The sequence below is a fragment of the Oncorhynchus gorbuscha genome, linkage group LG19, assembly GCF_021184085.1.
Source record: "Oncorhynchus gorbuscha isolate QuinsamMale2020 ecotype Even-year linkage group LG19, OgorEven_v1.0, whole genome shotgun sequence".
Lineage (NCBI taxonomy): Eukaryota > Metazoa > Chordata > Actinopteri > Salmoniformes > Salmonidae > Oncorhynchus > Oncorhynchus gorbuscha.
This window is the reverse complement of record NC_060191.1, coordinates 38,197,412-38,215,606: the sequence shown is the minus strand read 5'-3', so window position 1 is coordinate 38,215,606 and position 18,195 is coordinate 38,197,412. Positions and strand designations below refer to the sequence as shown.

The window sequence follows — 18,195 nt, the reverse complement described above, 5'->3', positions numbered from 1 at the left end:
TCAATCATTAAGCAGACATTCCCTGGAAGTAACTTCGGCTGTCAAAATCATAGGTCAGTAAGTTCAAAGGTGAAATATGGAGGACTGAGTAAACATGAGAAGAAATGTTTCCTTCTAAATGCAATAGCCGACTTACTGTAAACAGAACAAATAGGACTTCACCTACTCTGTCAAGACCAAAGACTCATATCAAAGTAGAATCTAACATGAACAATTGGTGCGACAAGAAAATTAACTGTTGTAAAAGACCCAGTAAATTCATGAGAACTCTGTAGCTTATAAGAATCAACCCAAGGTTGGACTTCTGGACCTATGCGAGTTGATTCACATCTCAATATCGTCCTTAAAATGGTCAACCGATTCGGATATCATATTTGCACTGATACCTCATAGATTCCCTCTCTACACGAAGCAGATAAGAAAAGCTCTATGCGCTGTCTATCTTCAGTCCAGCTGCAGCGGAGCTATGCCTTGGCACATCCCCATAGAGGAGGATTAGAAACAAATGAAACCCCTCAGGCAATTTAGAAGTCTACCTAAGTTAGAGGGTGAAGGAAATGAGGGGAGAACTGTTCGTGGGGTTCCCATGTACTGTAGAAGTGCCAACAGAAAGACCTGCAACAATAGCATACCAGTTAAGGTATTCCCTTCAAATCGAGACGCGAACGTCCCATAGTGAATGACAGGATGGGATGTTTAAAGCAACTTTTTTGTTTTTGTTGTTGTTGTCTGCTGTCTGCTGTCGGGTTGTTTTTGTTGTTGTCTATGCAGGGTGGTGTCTCATGAGAAGGTCATAGATGCTTTAAGTATGCTTGTCTGACTGAAAATATGTTGTTACTGGCCTTTATCCTGCCATGATCAACCTTCTGTACAATTTAGGGACTCCATAGCCCATTCATGCTGACCTCTTTGACCAAATTAGATTTAAAAAAAAAAATCTGAGTGCATGATCGGATCATGGGTATGACTGAATGGAAAATTATACTGCATGTGTAATTGAAATGAGGAAAGTAATCAATTAACAACCTACAAGATGTTTGTGTTGTTTACTTATATTTTCAAGACGGCAAACAGGTACAAAGGAAATTCCCCGTCTTGATATCGGTACATAAACAATATCCATTGCGGAAAATCCCAAACAAATCCTAAAAAAAAAATATGTTTGGAAGATCATTGATAATATTCAAGGACGGATACATTTTATAATCTTCAAAAGTAGAACACCTTGATCAAGCATCGACCAATCTTCCTAGATTGTACGTGCACATATTTTAATACAATCCATTAAAGTCAAACAAGACATATTGGGCCTTTGGCTCACTGTCAGCACAAATAGGTCAATACGGCAGTAATCTATTTCATTCGGGTGCCATAGGACAATGCCCACACACGTTTTACTTGCTCACGACATCCATTCTGTGTCCGTCTGCACGTAATTGCGGCGGATTCTCTTTAAACAAATTGCAAGCCACGGATGTTTACCAAGCCACAGCAATGCAGGACTCCTTGAAAGACAGCACCAACGTAATGGGACCGTTACTACAGCAACGTCTCAGGGGAGACAGAGAGACAGACAGACAGACAGACCAGACAGACAGACAGACAGACAGACGACAGACAGACAGAGAGAGAGAGAGAGAGAGAGAGAGAGAGAGAGAGAGAGAGAGAGAGAGACAGAGAGAGAGACAGAGACAGAGAGAGAGACAGACAGAGAGAGACAGAGACAGAGAGAGAGAGAGAGAGTGTTACAGCAATGCACTCCTGGACTCCTTGTAAAGTGTAGGAGCTGTGGCATATCCCAGCAACCAGACGCCCCTGCTGGTATAAAATTCCTTTGCTCTAAACAGTGATTACTGAACCCATTAGCACCACATCCCTGGAGTGCCTGATGTCACAACCCTGTCATTCTGAGTGGTGTCAGGTGCGTGGGCCAGCGCATTGACAGACACACGGCACAACTGTCTGTGCCTCTAACAGAGGAGCATTAGGTGCCAGCCCAATTCACGCTGACACGCCCGGCAGAAAGAGCTCTCATTTTACGTAATGGGACCGTTACTACAGCTGGCCTCCGTGATCACGTCTCTCAGGGAGACAGAGAGACAGAGAGAGAGAGAGACAGACAGAGAGAGAGAGAGAGAGAGAGAGAGAGAGAGAGAGAGAGAGAGAGAGAGAGAGAGAGAGAGAGAGAGAGAGAGACAGAGAGAGACAGAGAGAGACAGAGAGACAGAGAGAGAGAGAGAGAGAGAGAGTCAGTATATGTGTGCGTGAGTTGCTAAGCTGATGTGTGTCTGTGTGGCCTGTAGTGCATCTCTGTGAATATAAATACATCTGGACGTACAAATATGTGTATATGCATTGCATGTAACTTTCTGACAGCACCTGCTACGAAAGAAGAAGCACTAAGCCACGCTGAACTGTTACCCTTCTCACATGTTCAAAAATAACTTTCATCTTGCTTGCATGCTTTACCAGTAGAAGGCAACGGTGGTGAGGTGGTTGTGTTTGGGGATGATGTTTAGGAAACAGCGCTGGTCTAAAAAAGAGAGAAAATATGAACAGTACTGTTTGTCATTTTGTACAGCGTGACAATGGGAGCCAAGGTTTTTGTTTGCATAAGCCCCTACCACTAACAGGAGGGTGGAGAGCAGAGGGCGACGAGAAACACATGTGACAGTCCATCAGTATTATCATTCAGCCAAATCTCTGAGTGCCTATCAGCACTCAGTACTGTACTGACACTTTACTCCGAACTAACATTTCTAAACATAAATCATAGTGATCATCAGTTGTGATTTTAGCATGTAAATCTTCGTTGGGAAAACCACTACACAACACTGAATAATACATTCATTGGACTTTAACAGTGACAAACGATACCCACAAACTGTTAGGGCCTAGATAATGCTGTCTCAACAGCAGTTCCAAAGCCTTACCACTGTTACAACTGGCTATCAGCAGAGCCTTGTCTGGCAGCATGACAGTTCATTCAGCAACATTTACTGCCTTTTAAAAATCATAGCTGATATGGCTGACTTGCTTATACAAATGTGACTTGTCTCAGGAAACTAGGCGTATGTCGCGGGTGACTACTTCACAGCAGAGCTACATTTTCAGATATTACTCATTTCTAATTTTGACAGAAAGTCATTTTCATTTCAAGTTAAAGTGTACTGTTAGCTAGCTAGGTTAGCTGGCTGTCTGGCTCGCTAGCTAACGTTACGTGTATGATCTTATTATTTGCATCTCAGAGCCATTTGCTTTGCTAGATATAGCCTAATGTTAGCTTGCTAACATTGAACCTGGTTGGTTAGCCAACTGCAGATTCATGCAGGGTAGTAACATCATGACTTGGGATTATGGTTCATTGTTTACCTAGCTAGGTAGCTAGCTACACTTCTTAACAAAAGACTCCACTATGCAAGTAACCATTTCAATAGAATGTCACTGTGACAACTGTTGATAGACAGTAGCTGGTAAATTTACTCTGGCTATCTACTCCGATTTCAGAGAAATCTCGTCTGAGTGTGCCAGAGCGCAGAATAACTGATGAATCTATGAACGCCTGACATCCGTTGAATATGGCCGGTGTCATGTCAGTAAACATTGGCAAAAATGTTTTAATTGTTGCCAGCAGCACAGTTGCAGTCACCAACGCTCTGGATAACATAAACACAGCCTAACCAGCTGCTTGGGGGAGTAAAATGGTCAGTGAGCAGTTTTCTCATTTGTGTCTGGAAATAGCTAGCAAGCTAGCCAATGTTAGCCAGTTAGCTTGGGTGTTTGACTTTTGTTGTTAGGACAGAATGCTCGGATCAACCCTTAAATAGTTGGATGGGACTAAAGGTTAAGAGGGTGTGAATGATGCTGAATGGGTGTAGACAAAGAAGAGCTCTCAAGTAGGCACCAAAACATTCAGAGGCCATTTTCTCAAAAGTGAGGTTAAAAGTCTATCAACTTTCAAAGCAGAATTATTGTTCCTCAAATGCAGTGTATGATATACAATTTTATAGCTCTGTGTCTGCTTTCATCCATTGTGAAAATAAAAAAACAATTTCAAATGTTGCTACGTAAGACCGGATCAAGGTGGTCGGTCACAAACTATGGCATAAGCAGATTAGATCAGATTAGAGGGAATTTCGATAAAGACATTAATGAGCGAGCTAGGACGGACGTAATCAATATAACTATTTGTTCAGCATTTTTTATATTTACAGTGACAAAATTTAGAACATGGGCCATTCTTGCAGTATTCTCCTTGTACACCAAGACAGAACCGTAGGATAAATAAAGGGGGCATATAAGCAAGCGTACAATATTCAATAATGACATTTCTCTATAACAGGCTATAGGCTACATGTGCACCACCAAGTCAGAACAGTAGGCTAAAGTATGAGGGTGAAATGGCTACTAACAGCTTACTACACACACTATTACTTTCTTAGCTATGGTATACACACATCCCTGGCATATTACATAATTTATGCAGCAGCATACAAGACATGTTTGGACTCACCTTGTTGTGCTGTGCTCACTTGAACAGGAAGCTGGCGCTGCATTCCTTTGTGGGCACATTTTGCCATCAAACTTTGTCAAAGTCTGGCATTCTCTGGATTTAGGGTGCTTTCAAGACAACTGGGAACTTGAAAAAAAAAACAAGGTCAAATCATGATGTTTAGTGACCTTCAGGTCGGAGCTCTAGGGTTCTCGACTTGGAATTCTGAGTTGGATGACCTTTCAAAATGTATTTTTCCAATCGGAGCACTTTTTTTCAGAGAATTCCCAGTTGTCTTGAACTCACTGAGGTCTGAGATTTCCCAGTTCTGAGTTTCCAGTTGTTTTGAAAACGACAGAATTCATGCTGGATTGACAGCATGGCCAATGTTGAATGTTTATCCTTCCAAGCTTGTAAAAAAGACCCTTAAACCCAGACTTGGACCACACATCCACTCCACTGAATAGCAAGCTAGTGATTGCTTTGCAATGCTTGCAGTTAGCCACTGATTCCTGATTCCCTCCTTCCATTGTGACATTTGCGATTTCCAACTCGTTGTACAATGTTTATGTCCAAAGGCCGATGAGCACCGATACGTTTTATCAATAATTTCACGGGTTGAAAATAATTTGCCAGTAGATTGTCGACTTGATTCATGATGATGACTGCAAGCTTGCTAGCTAAGATTTTGAAAGTCAGTCCAATCAAAATTACTGTAGATATAACGTGAGTTGACATTTTATCTGTGGCCAATGACCTTGAGCCTTCATGGATGGGCACTTCTAATTTAACTCTATGGCAGTTCCCAAGGGGCTTGATTTTTTTTTGCTCTCCGTGTAGATTTTGCGGCGATAGTGTCCCTATGAGTGACAGAACACTGAGCCAAACACGGCACAACTAGAAAACATTACCAACCCCTACGCTCCGTATTTTCAGATGGCTGCCGCACCACCACAGAAAGCACTGAGCTAGGCTGAAACACCTGCATTTTGGAGCTGCCTTAGAACAACTAATCTAATCAAAATGATGCATGTCAGTGTCCAGTTGTCTTTTGTCAGGAATTCACCATTGCCTCTTGAAGAATAATTCACCTGTAGATAGGACTACTTGCAGCTACTTGCTATGAGAACTTGACCAACCAGTTTCGAACACATCACATAAATACATCTGTAATGAACTCTTTTTTATTTTTTATTTACGAGGTCCTGTGTTCAATAACCCATGAACTCACCTCAAACCTCAACAAAGGAGCAATATTGTTATATATGCTTTCTCGTAAAATGAGGTTTCCGTTCTTTATAAAATGAAAGACCCCCATATTAAAATATTGTTTACCACGCCACACAAATAGTTGTACAGTCTAAAACAAAAATAGGTTAATCCTAGCCAAATAGGTTAATCCTCAAACCAACAAGATTTCAGCTGTTTGCCCAACTATCAATACATTAGATTAGCGCCTTCCATTGGCTAGGTATCCCCCTTTCCCTTTCCTTTCCATTTGTTTCTGGAAGCGCGCCCTCATGCTGCACTACAGCTGTCAAGAGCAAATTCATGGGTAGAGAGCGCTAGTTGTGCGCAAGGCACAGATGTGAAGCATACCCGCAGTCTGCACGCACAACCATGACTTGTTATTTCCAACGTAGTAACTTTCTAGCACTTATCATAATATTGATGTGACAACAGGCCTACTGGCGTTTGCAAACTTGTCAGTTTGAAAATTAAACAAACATGTAACCATACCATATCAGATAAATATAGGCCTAATGGAAAGGGAAACGAAAGGGCCTAATAGGAAAACCAATAACATGCAGCAGCATAAAATATAAAGTATAACATATGAATATAAAGTCTACTCTACATAATAGGAAAATTATCATATAAATATCACTCGGCTTACTACTACCACTACAGCTACTACTACAACAAATAATAATACTAATAATATAGCCTACTATTTCTAATCAATTGTTACTGTGATAATGATCAATTCATTGTTTTATTTAGGCCGAATATACATTTCTCCGGGCGAAAGTCTGCTTTCTGATCATGTTAAATAGCATTACATAATCCTGGACGCCTGAAGTGGCTGAACGACAATCATGTTACACATAATTGGGCAAATGATGTACAATTATCAGCAAGTGGCTCATGTGCCTCACACTGAGCTAAACCACTTAAACAATATATCTATTTTATATACTTTATCCGCAAAAGTGCATCTATCAATGCAGACTACAAAGTTGCCAGCCAATGTAATTTAGACCATTAATAAACACTATCACTGAAATTCATAATGAAAGCATTATCTTACCGTTCTGGGAATCATTTTCTTTCAGTGGAGGTTTCTTTTCTAGATCCCGTGCGCATGTGAAATGGCCTTCAAACGGCAAATACAGAGCGTATTTCAAAAATACAGGTATGTAGAGGAATCAATAAGGTTTGTGAGACAGAGGCGCCTCCACCCGTAGCGCTGAAATACTTGTGAAGCTTGTGAAACCACTCTGCAAGGAATTGAAACAAATTAGCACACGGCTCGCCCACTCTCTGTCGACTGCGCTGGGCGCTCAGAAATGCACGAAAAACACGATACAATTGGAAAATGATGTCGCTCACGCAATTGAAACCATAACAAAGCATTTTCACAATTCACTGTTTTGGCAAAAGGTTAAGGGATTTGGCTGGAGAAATGTAACCACACTCAAATTCATAGACCGAGTTATGGATGCAAGGACTGACCATCCATGGTATCAAAATGACAGTTCTAACCATGTTTTGAGGCTATACAGTGTTAGTTTACATATATTTTCTTTACAAACATTGGAAAAACATGCATTTAGGTTAGCTTCTGATGGGATACGACAGTTGAACTAAACCCAAGGGACATTTTTAAATTATACTCTTCAAGAATCAATGGGTTTAAGCTTTATCATGAATTAAACATTCCAAAAATGGATGTAGTAACTGCAGATTGTCCCTTTAAAGACCAAATATTTATGTGAAGTAGTTTATATTCTAAATTGATCAGAGAATGACCCTGGATTAAGGATATTCAGAGGTCAAAAGACAAGAATACTTGAATCTTTACTGTCTTACCAAACAAACCATAATTCGGTGAATATTAACTGTGCCAGAATCCCACTGTTTGTTTCGCAACCTTTTGTTTCGATGTTTGTCCATGTTCTCATGCACACTTGACCACACAAAGGTAATGTGACTGTTTACACATCAAAAACTATCTCTCCAATCCCGCATGACCGCCCACACTAGAGCCAACATACCAGCAACAAACTCATTCCCGGTTACAATGGACAAAGGGCAGGGTTCAATGTCAACCAGTTGGGTGACTTTCCAGCCTCACATTCTTGGGCATACAGGGATACCTCAGTGTATTGCAAAGGAATGATATTTACTGTGAAGTTGGCCCTCCACCCCTCATGGTAAAGAAGTGTCTAATTAATCCATGAACCTGGCTTGTTTTACCAGCACACAATTGTTGTCATAACACTCCCAACTAGCAAAAGCTACCAACAGGTATTCTGAGTAATATGAGTAACTCCCTCTCTTTATCAATGAGATCATTATCTATCCATTCAACCTATTGCCCTGTATTCTGTCTATAGCCCTCTACCAGGAAACATGCTTTGTGTGTGACCACCATTATCTCTGACACTCATCATTTGTCTCAGCACACCTCTGGGTGATTCTCTGATAAGCTGTCTCTGCTCTTGTTTTTGCAGGATAAACAGAAACAAACCATTCTAGCAATTCCCAGCACCATGACCATCACAAGGCAAAAAGGCAAAAGGAACCGACAGTACCATGTCCTGCAGCAGTACAAGGGGAAAGGAGTCAGACCTGATTTACAGAGCCTCACAAATGTCTGGACAACAATCAAAGGGAACCCGTGCATCATAAATTAGTGGGTTCACCAGGTCAGAAGAGAGCTGCCAAGTTCTTACTTTGCAGATTTAAGGAGAAAGGGTAGGGGGAGAGAAGGCGGGGTGCAAGGAAGGGAATAGCGGCAGGTAGCTGGAGAGAAATAGCAAGAGAGAAATAATGAGAGGATTACAATATTATGTACACATAGAGTTGGATACTGTGACATCGAGTGGAGTATGCATGTTTAAGAAACAAGACCTGCGACAGCGGTCAGAGAGACTTTGGTGGCTAAGTCTCTGCCTGAACACACTGTAACAATGGCAGCCCACAGAAGCCCTCTTGGCACAATTCTCAGGTTCAAGCATTTCACAAGATGTGTCTTGTTACTCCTGCAGCTGAGGCTGGTGCTGCTGACAGCTGACATGACACCAGTCATAGTGTTTGTCAAGAGAGCACGTTATAAATGAGCACAGGAAACAGCTGAATAACTCACTAAGCTTCGATAAATGTTGCCTTGAGAGTGATCCAGTATTACCAATTGGGAGACATAGTAATAGAAGGATATCATATCCTCTGGCTGGAAAGATGACAAGATCAGGATTTGAAGGGAAACACATGAGAACATAGAACCATTTCAGACATCAGAAGTGGAAACGTCCCATTGCTGGGCGGGATCATTTGTCAGGGATCATTAGGGATGCAGGCTGAATGTTAATGTGTGGCTGCAGGCCAAAGTCCTCCAACTGGCAAGTGGCAGTCTGGCAGCTGCTGCATGCATGAGCTTCATAGCAGCAGATTTTGTTTGAGCTCTGCTTCTGCTGCCCATCTCAGTACAAGAGAGGAAGCTGATCTTGCCCACTCCAACCATCCTGAGACAAACGATTAAATAAGTGATTGGAATGAAAGAATTGAGGCTTGCGGCATGTGTTTTTCTCTTGTCTCCAGGAACTCACACCCTCCTGACTGAGATGAACTTGTTTCATTCCTGGATAACTAAAGCAGGGTTATCCAATGGCGGCCCTCGTGCCAAGTTTTTTGCCCCCCCCCCCAAGTTTTCTGAGTAAGTTTTTAATTGTTATACATGAAAGACTGTAAAAACACCATGAAATCAGCTCGTGATTTTAATTTCAAGAAATCCATTCCCAAGTATTCCCAACCATAATATAGAGACGCGTGATCTTATAAAAATGTAGGAATGTTTTGAAATGATTATGTTTTAGTCAAACATATCTGTTTGGGCTTCAATTTGCAGGCTACTAATTATTTGTAATTATGTTCTGGCTCACTGACCATCCCCTCAAGAATAAAATCGTCCCGCGGCTGAATCAAGTTGATGATCCCCGCCCTAAAGGGTGACTTTTTACCACATTCATTCAGTAAATTATCAACTTAATCAATAAGGCACTGAACCACAGTAAAGTCCAGCAGACCAGGAACCATTGGAAGGCTGTCCTTGAGTTGGCCACAGGGGGATTGTTGGGTGGATTATGAATGTGTTGGCTGATAGCCATCCTTTTTGTCAAGCTCTTTCTGGCATTAAACCAGCTTGAATCATAACCTTACGTCAATACATTGACTCTACTAATGTACTGACGTCAGTGTTGGGGAAATTATATCGACTTTTATCAGGGAAAGCAGTTGGGTATTATCAGAAATGGTAATCAACCCAACCATATTGAACCGTGGATGGCTGGAATATTTAAGTCTAAAGTGCTTGTATAATAAACAGCTTTCCGGAAAGTTTTAAACCTGCAGGAGATGGAAATTTGTACCATTGATTGCTGTGTGAGAAAATGCAGTACTCACAGGTCAACGGGGTACATGTACACAGTATATACTTCAGATATCTCGTAAGTAGGGCTCTGACATTAAAGAGTGGTTCATCATTTACTGCCTGGTTGATATTTGAGGGAGAAATCACCAAGTTAGCATCATTTGGAGAGTGTTTCATGGAGGAACAGGTAGGGAGGTCATAACTCAAACAAAAAATCATGCCTCTGTGTGAAGACCAAAATGTTTATGTTTCGCACAAATCCAGGACTGTACTGTCACAGGGAAATGTGACATTTCTCATTGATTGCAATCTTAAACAAAAATGCCTCAGACTTTTTCTGCATTTGACCTCTGCCCGCTGGAGATAAATGCTCTAGGACGTGGCTGTCCAACCCTGTTCCTGAAGAGCTATCGTCCTGTAGGTTTTCATTTCATCCCTCATCTAGCGCACCTGATTCTAATAATTAGCTGGTTGAAAAGCTGAATCAGGCCGGTTACAACTGGGGTTAGAGTGAAAACCTGCAGGAGGGTAGCTCCCCAGGAACAGGGTTGGACAGCCCTGCTCTAGGAAAAGACAGTAGGATAGTTGTGTTTTGATCAGAGGTTTAAAAACAACCTTTAACATGGACATTTTTCACGCTTTCTTTTCAGTATTTTCTTAATGAGGAAACTGCATTGCTTAAGATTATGCCGTCAACAGTGCCTCTTAGGAAAATAAATACAGCTGTTATTCAAGTGTATTTAAACTGAGTTATGATGAGATTAACTGAGGTCATCACTATTTAAAGTGCCAGGGTTAAGTCACTGTTATTTTTAGATGCACCAAACAAAGAGGGATATTCAGCTCCATAATCATACATGTCATGGGGTTGACACAACTTTTATGTGTGTGGTTATGGTTCTTCTGGTGTTTTCTCTGAGAAATGTTCCACTTGATTATTCCACTGGCCCATGAGAAATCTAGGGAATATCTATTTATCATAGCTAATGAATAAATGACATCCTGTCTATGTGACATGGATACATGACTAAGTGTATGTTATCCTCACGGACTCTATTCAAGGTTCTACAATGACATTGTCTCATAAATGTCCCAAAACGAAGTACAGGAGTGCTCATGCTTAATAGTCAAGGGAAAGATAGGGCAATTGACCACTGTTCGCCCATAAAACGGCATGTCGGCTGCAGGTTATTAAACACACTGTTGGCTGCACAGCGTTTGGGCTCCGAGGCAAGTTTAAGGGCACGTAGCAGCAGCCGCTCCCGTTTCTGCCCCATTTGAAATGAGATTGAGTGCCATACATTCAAATGGACTCTAGATGTTCTAGATTCAGATCCATTCAAGGAAATTGCACAGGAAAAGCTCCTCTCAGGGTCTCTTGTTCAAGTACTGCCCATCCTACCTGACACACAACAGATGGTGATAATGACCTCATTAGCATTAGCATACAGTCGGTTTCCATTATAGGAACCAGCCAGTGAGCAGAGTAAAACAGTGATAAATCGTAAGCAGGGGGAACAACGCATGAAACAAATGATGTGCAGTGCTGTGTGTCTCCCCAGCCATGTCTACCCTTCATGCCTCATATTCAAAGAAATTGAACTGTAGCACCTTCCTCGACCATGAATCTCAAGTGTCATGGTGATTAAGCTGTGTTTGTACAGTAAAGAACGGTTTACATTTCTCATGTCGTCCCCTGGAAGAAACCATGGATAAAGCAAACAAACACCAGTATAAAATAACTGCGAATGGAAACAAAGATTCTAAATGAATTTATTGTCAGGTTTTACCAAGTCAAAATGCAATTGTACTGTTAAATAAACTCTGACTGAAAAACAATGCAAATGTTAGTTTTTCTTTTGTCGATGGAGTTTTCATTTTTACATTTTTAAATGTAACCTTTATTTAACTAGGCAAGTCAGTTTAAGAACAAATTCTTATTTACAATGATGGTCTATACTGGCCAAACCCTGACGACGCTGGGCCAATTGTGCGCCACCCTATGGGACACCCAATCACAGCCGGTTGTGATACAGCCTGGAACACGAATGACCATTCATTTATGTTAGAAGCTGTAGCTATGTCGATTAGGAATGCACCACATTAGACTCTGCAGTTCTATGAACTATGTGACAAGTTGTGGTCCCAAGGTGTTATGTCATTTGGATGTCAAATTTGTTGATATAATTTCAAGTGACAGGCCACATCGATCGGTCCTTCAACTTGGAGTTTTCCAACAGCAGTGTTTAAGTCAACAATAAAACATACTTTTCCCTGTGGGATTTCAATGTGACATTCCAACACAGATGGAAAAAGAACAAACATCAGGACTAAATATGGGAAATTAATCCATTTAGTCTAAAGAGTACTGCACTGATGAAAACCCTCATGGAATTGGCCGTGTCCAAATAGGCCTACTTGCATCCTAAATAGTAGGCCATTTGAGTATGTGAAAAAACAAAGTTTTATAGTACATGAAAGTTAGAAAATCGAGTATACTTTAGATTTGATTGATTTATTAGGATCCTCATTAGCCGACACCAATGGCGACTGCTAGTTTTACTGAGGTCCGACAAATAACAAAAAATGCATTTAAAAACAGTGCTACATGTAGTGTGTGTGTGTCCATCTATCAGTTTCAGATACATGTCAGTACATACACACAACAAGTAGGTCACGTGGGGGAGAGGCGGTGTGCCGTGAGGTGTTGCTTCATTTGTTTTTTGAAACCAGGTTTGCTGTTCACTTGTGCAATATGAGCTATCTGTATAGTACTGTATATTTCCTTGAATTTGTTCTGGCCCTGAGGACTGTGAAAAGACCCCTAGTGGCATGTCTGATTGAGTAAGTGTGTGTGTCAGTGCTGTGTATAAGTTGATCATGCAAACAATTTGGAATTTCCAACACATTAACGTTTCTAAAAAGAACAAGAAGTGATGCTGTAAGTCTTTCCTCATCTCTTAGCCAAGAGAGACTGGCATGCATAGTATTAATATTAGCCCTCTGATTACAATGAAGAGCAATACTTGCCGCTCTGTTCTGGGCCAGCAGCTTAACTACTGTAGGTCTTTCTTTGCAGCACTTGACCATATGACTGGATAATAATCAAGATAAGATACATCTTGAGCCTGCAGAACTTGCTTTGTGGAGTATGGTTTCCAATAAAGCAGAGCATCACTTTATGACGGACAGACCTCTCCACATCTTTACCACCATTGAGTCCTTATGTGTTGACCATGACAGTTTACAATCTAAGGTAAAAACCAAGTAATTTAGTCCCTTCAACTTGTTCAACAGCCAAACCACTCATTACCAGATTCAGCTGAGGTCTAGAACTTATGGAATGATTTGTACAAAATGCAATTGTCTTACTTTTAAAGCTATTAAGGACCAGTTTATTACTTGCCACCCCATTCAAAAACTGATTGCAACTCTTTGTTAAGGGTTTCAGTGCCTTCATTAGCTGTGGTTGCTGATGGGTATATACATGTTACGGATACAGTTATCCTGTGTGTGTGTGTATCCTGTGTGTGTGTGTTTCTTTTCTCTCCTTCTCCCCTCACAGGTGAAAATCATCACTCCCCAATCAGTCAACAATCAATCATCAATCAGAAGACACACCTCCTCCTATTTCCTAACCTATCACAGTTCCTTCCCCATGATTTAAAAACCCCATAATTTGTTTGTTCTAGAGCTCAATCTCTCTGTAAATGCCATGTCTGTAGGTCTCTGTGGTTCACTCTCGCTTTGTGTCTTAACCTCTCTTTTTTAAGCACTTTGTCATCACCTGTGAGTATTGTTTTTGGTTATGGTGTTTGTTTGTTGCTGGTGGGAAAAGGGGGAAACCAAGACAAATCGCCCATGGGCATACACTACCCGTAGGTGAACTTTGTTAAATACACTAGTTAGAACTGGGCGGACCACCCACTGCATTTTGGTTAGTTAGCTGTTAAAGTAGGCTAGTCTAGCTTAGGGGTGTTTTTTGAATACTTATTGTTTCTTTCCTTGGGTCCAGCTCAGCCCCTTTTCCTGCTCCCCCCATTACCGTGTGTTTATAAATAAACCTGGAGTTTGACGGTAGATTTCTGTCGTGGTTATTTCGTTCACACTTTTACTTTGTCACAATAATAATTTGCATGAGTTATGTTACGGGTCTCATTACCATCCCCCCTAGACTGCCGGGCCAAAAGGGATTCATAACAATACAGTATGGTTGAATAATGTTTAATGCCAGTGACAGGTCATTGGTAAAAATAGAAAAGAGTAGAGGGCCTAGAGATCTGCTCTGCGGTACACCACACTTTACATGTTTGAGATTAGAGAAGCTTTAATTAAAGAAAAGGGGGTCTATTAGATATATAGCTCTGAATCCACAATATGACAGAGGTTGAAAAGCCATGACACATATGTTTTCTCAAACAGGTTATGGTCAATAATATTAGAGGCTGCACTGAAATGTAACTATACAGCTCCCACAATCTTCTTATTGTCATATGGGCTATTTTTAGCCCTTTCCTGGTTAGTTTATCAGAGATAGACGTAATATGAAAAAGACAAAGCAAGAGATAAAAACAGACATTCCGCAGTCCAGTAATCAGTTGGTGTGTGTGGTTGTGTGTGTGCTGGGTTGAAGCTATGAACCCATAGGCTTGGCTCATCTCTTCCAGGCTTTTGGGAGGGAGGGTGGACAATGAGCTTGTCATAGCTGATGTAAGCAATGTCCCCAAGCGCTCTGGCAGCTTTCATGGTTTGGTTATTTCCTCTTCTGGCGCACAGCTTCAGGATAGTCCTCTTTGAGGATTATGTACGTTCCTCTCAAGTTCTTGGCTCTTTCCAGAACAGCTACCTTGTCCTTGAACCTCAGAAACTTGACCACATTTGGCTTGGGCCTGTCACCTGGGCCGGTGGTGGGTTTTCCGTCCACATCAATGTTGTTCCGCCTTCATTGTCCCTCCAGATAATCAGATTTTTCCGTCATTGTTGTCATGGATTCACATACAGAAATGACGTCCTCTCACAATGACTGACAGATTTCTGTCATCTTTCTGTTGTCCTGTTGAAATATCATATTCATTTTGGCTTTTTATCTAGTAGAATACACTGCACACTTTCTTTTCACTGACATTCTTGCACGGACTCTTATGCACACTAACTGAACTCCACCCACACACTCACACATACTACACTGACACTCCAACACACGCACGCACACACTACATATGCTCACACAAAGTAAACACACACACACGCATATTGACACCACACGCACACACACTCACACATAGACAAACTTTCCCACTCTTCACATACATTGCTGCTACTCTGTTTATTATATAATCTGATTGCCAAGTCACTTTTACCTCAACCTACATGTATATATTACCTCAACTATCTCATACCCCTGCACATTGACTTGGTCCCGGTACTCCTTGTATATAGCCTCGCTGTTATTTTATTGAGTTACCATTATTTAGCAAAACAAATAAAAAATACTTTAACTGTTCATTGTTGGGAAAGGCCTCGTAAGTAAGCATTTCACAGTAAAGTCTACACCTGTTGTATTCAGCGCATGACACAAATACAATTTTTTTGATTTGCCTATTGAGGAAGAGAATTATCTTTCCACACCACCTCACCAGGAATAAAACTGGTTGACTCAATGTTTTTTTTCCATGCCATTTTAACAAAAAAATGTAATGTGATGATGAATCAAACTGATTGGATTTGAAAAGGTTATCCCCTAACTTTTTAACCTAAGTCAAATAACATGGTAAATGTATTTGTTGATTTAAAATTGAATTGACGTTAGTTGACAACTCAAGTAAATGTAAATCAAACGTAGATATTGAACTGACGTCTGTGCTGTCGTGTCTTTGGCTATGCCGGATTAAGTAATATGACATGCTATTCTGTAAAATAATTTCTCCATAATTAATATTACCCGATTGAGCTAATCATGTCAATGTAATTATCTAGAGAGTCGGGCACCACAAAATAATATTTATAGAGCTGTTATCTTCCGAATAAACTCTTAAAGACATAGTAATATTTTACATCCATAGCAGTCAATATTAATCGTCATCTTAAATCAGTCTCATCTGAAAGTTGTAAATTATTGGTTATCTGCACGAACCCTGGTTAACAATTTGAATCAGCAATACAAAATTGGGTTTAATGATTTATTTACTAAATACCTAACTAATCACACAGAATTACACATACCCATAATTAAATCATAACTTGATTACAATTTACGTCATAAAGGAAAACGTCCCTAGAGGGCCGAACAGATGACAGTTGGTTACACAAAAGAAAAGGGGCTGGGTTTGAGTGAAAGAGCGGGAAAACTGAAGAACAAAGGGTGAAGCTGTGCTATCGTAAATACAGTATCTTATGCATTCTAAATTACTGCCCATTTGGAAAAGGAAAATGCAATAAATATTTACTCTGAGCTGCGCTTCAGTAGGTTGGTGGTAGATGGAAGGCCGTGTTGCCCAACCAAGTCCTTTGAAGAATGTCTCTGCTGGTAAATTTAATACGTTGTAGTAATGTTGTTGTGTGGTAGATGGAATACTCTGTCTGTTCCTTCCTAACCCTCGTTTGCAGCGGCTGTTGCTAACTCAACGGCTAGGAGGTATCACTTCTGTAGTGAATAAAAGTTCAAAGTTCATACCATTCGCAACCAAAGCTCACGCTGATGTTGGCTTCGTTCTGTAGTTATTAATTGAACCATTCTGACATTGGACTGTCGTCCTCACGTCCTCGGAACAGGAGGTTATATTGTCGTCAAGGCTTTATATAGGAAGGGAGCGGAGGGCGTGTTTGAAAAGTTTATAGCCCATGTCCCTTCACAGGGGTGGGCCACTGATTGAGCATAGCCCTAACTTATGAAAACCCAAATCTCTCATTTTGAAGCTAAAATCTCATTTCATCCCATCACGAATAATTTCATATTCAAACATTTAAATTGAACAACAATTCCATGTGAATCCGATAACTCTGATGTGTAGACTTTCCACTGTAGAGTTTATGTCATCTTATCATTGATGAGAATGTCTCTGACCGAACTGACATCATATTCATTCGCTCTGGATAAGAGCGTCTGCTAAATGACTTAAATGTAATGTAAATGTAAGTACCACCGCATATGTTCAATTGGTCAGATTACCAGCCACTGATTGAGCACAGCCCTATCTTATGAAAACCCAAATCTCACATTTTAGAGGCTAAAATCACATTTCATCCCATCACGAATAATTTCATATTCAAACATTTAAATTGAACAATTCTATGTGAATCTGATAACTCTGATGTGTAGACTTAAATGTGTAGACTTAAGTTTATATCATCTTATCATTGATGAGAACGTCTCAGATGACAACCGAACTTACATCATATTCATTAAGTACCACCGCATATGTTCAGTTGGTCGGATTACCAGAATATAGTTAATTTCCCCCCACCTTTTGATATTTCCAGAATATCTATGTTAACCAAGGGTTTTGCAAATGTAACATCAGTAGGGTAGAGAGAGGAAAAAGGGGGGAAGAGGTATTTATGACTGTCATAAACCTACCCCCAGGCCAACGTCATGACAGTGCCCAGTGGGACATGTGTTCAACAACAACTGATCATCAGAATAGGGGATGAGTACATGTTGATATTTGTTGCTTACTGCAGACATTTGTATTCAACAGGACGTTCTAAGTAGTATGTAGTAAAATTTGTAAACAGTATGCAGTTTAAGTAAATTGTACGCAAGCCAGATTTCAGACATGGCCATAGTCAATACAGCACACCTGTACCGCATTCTCAGATTGCAGAAAAAACAGTGTCCATGGGCTATCAAAATAGCATAATGTAGGCATAGAGAATCCAGAGACCAGTTTCATAGCTTTAAATCTAGACTTTGAGAGGAGTGGTTATCCTGCAGACTTATGGCAGCCTATAGTTTTCAAGGTTTCACTTGGTCTGAAACCTTCCACGAGGATAACTATTTCACAACTTTGAGGGACACTGAGTTCAGAGACAGGTGCTTGGCACAGTTCAC

At 40.6% G+C, this 18,195-nt stretch overlaps 1 protein-coding gene across 1 annotated transcript in view; it reads right to left on the bottom strand.

Moving 5' to 3' along the window:
- The window catches only part of LOC124005012 (glucagon receptor-like), a 32,668-nt gene extending 25,695 nt beyond the window's left edge, over nt 1-6,973 (bottom strand). The window contains exon 1 of the mRNA XM_046313840.1: nt 6,804-6,973. The gene's annotated coding sequence lies outside the window, so the exon portion shown is untranslated. The remainder of the gene's footprint in view (nt 1-6,803) is intronic.
- Between the last annotated feature and the right edge of the window lie 11,222 nt (nt 6,974-18,195).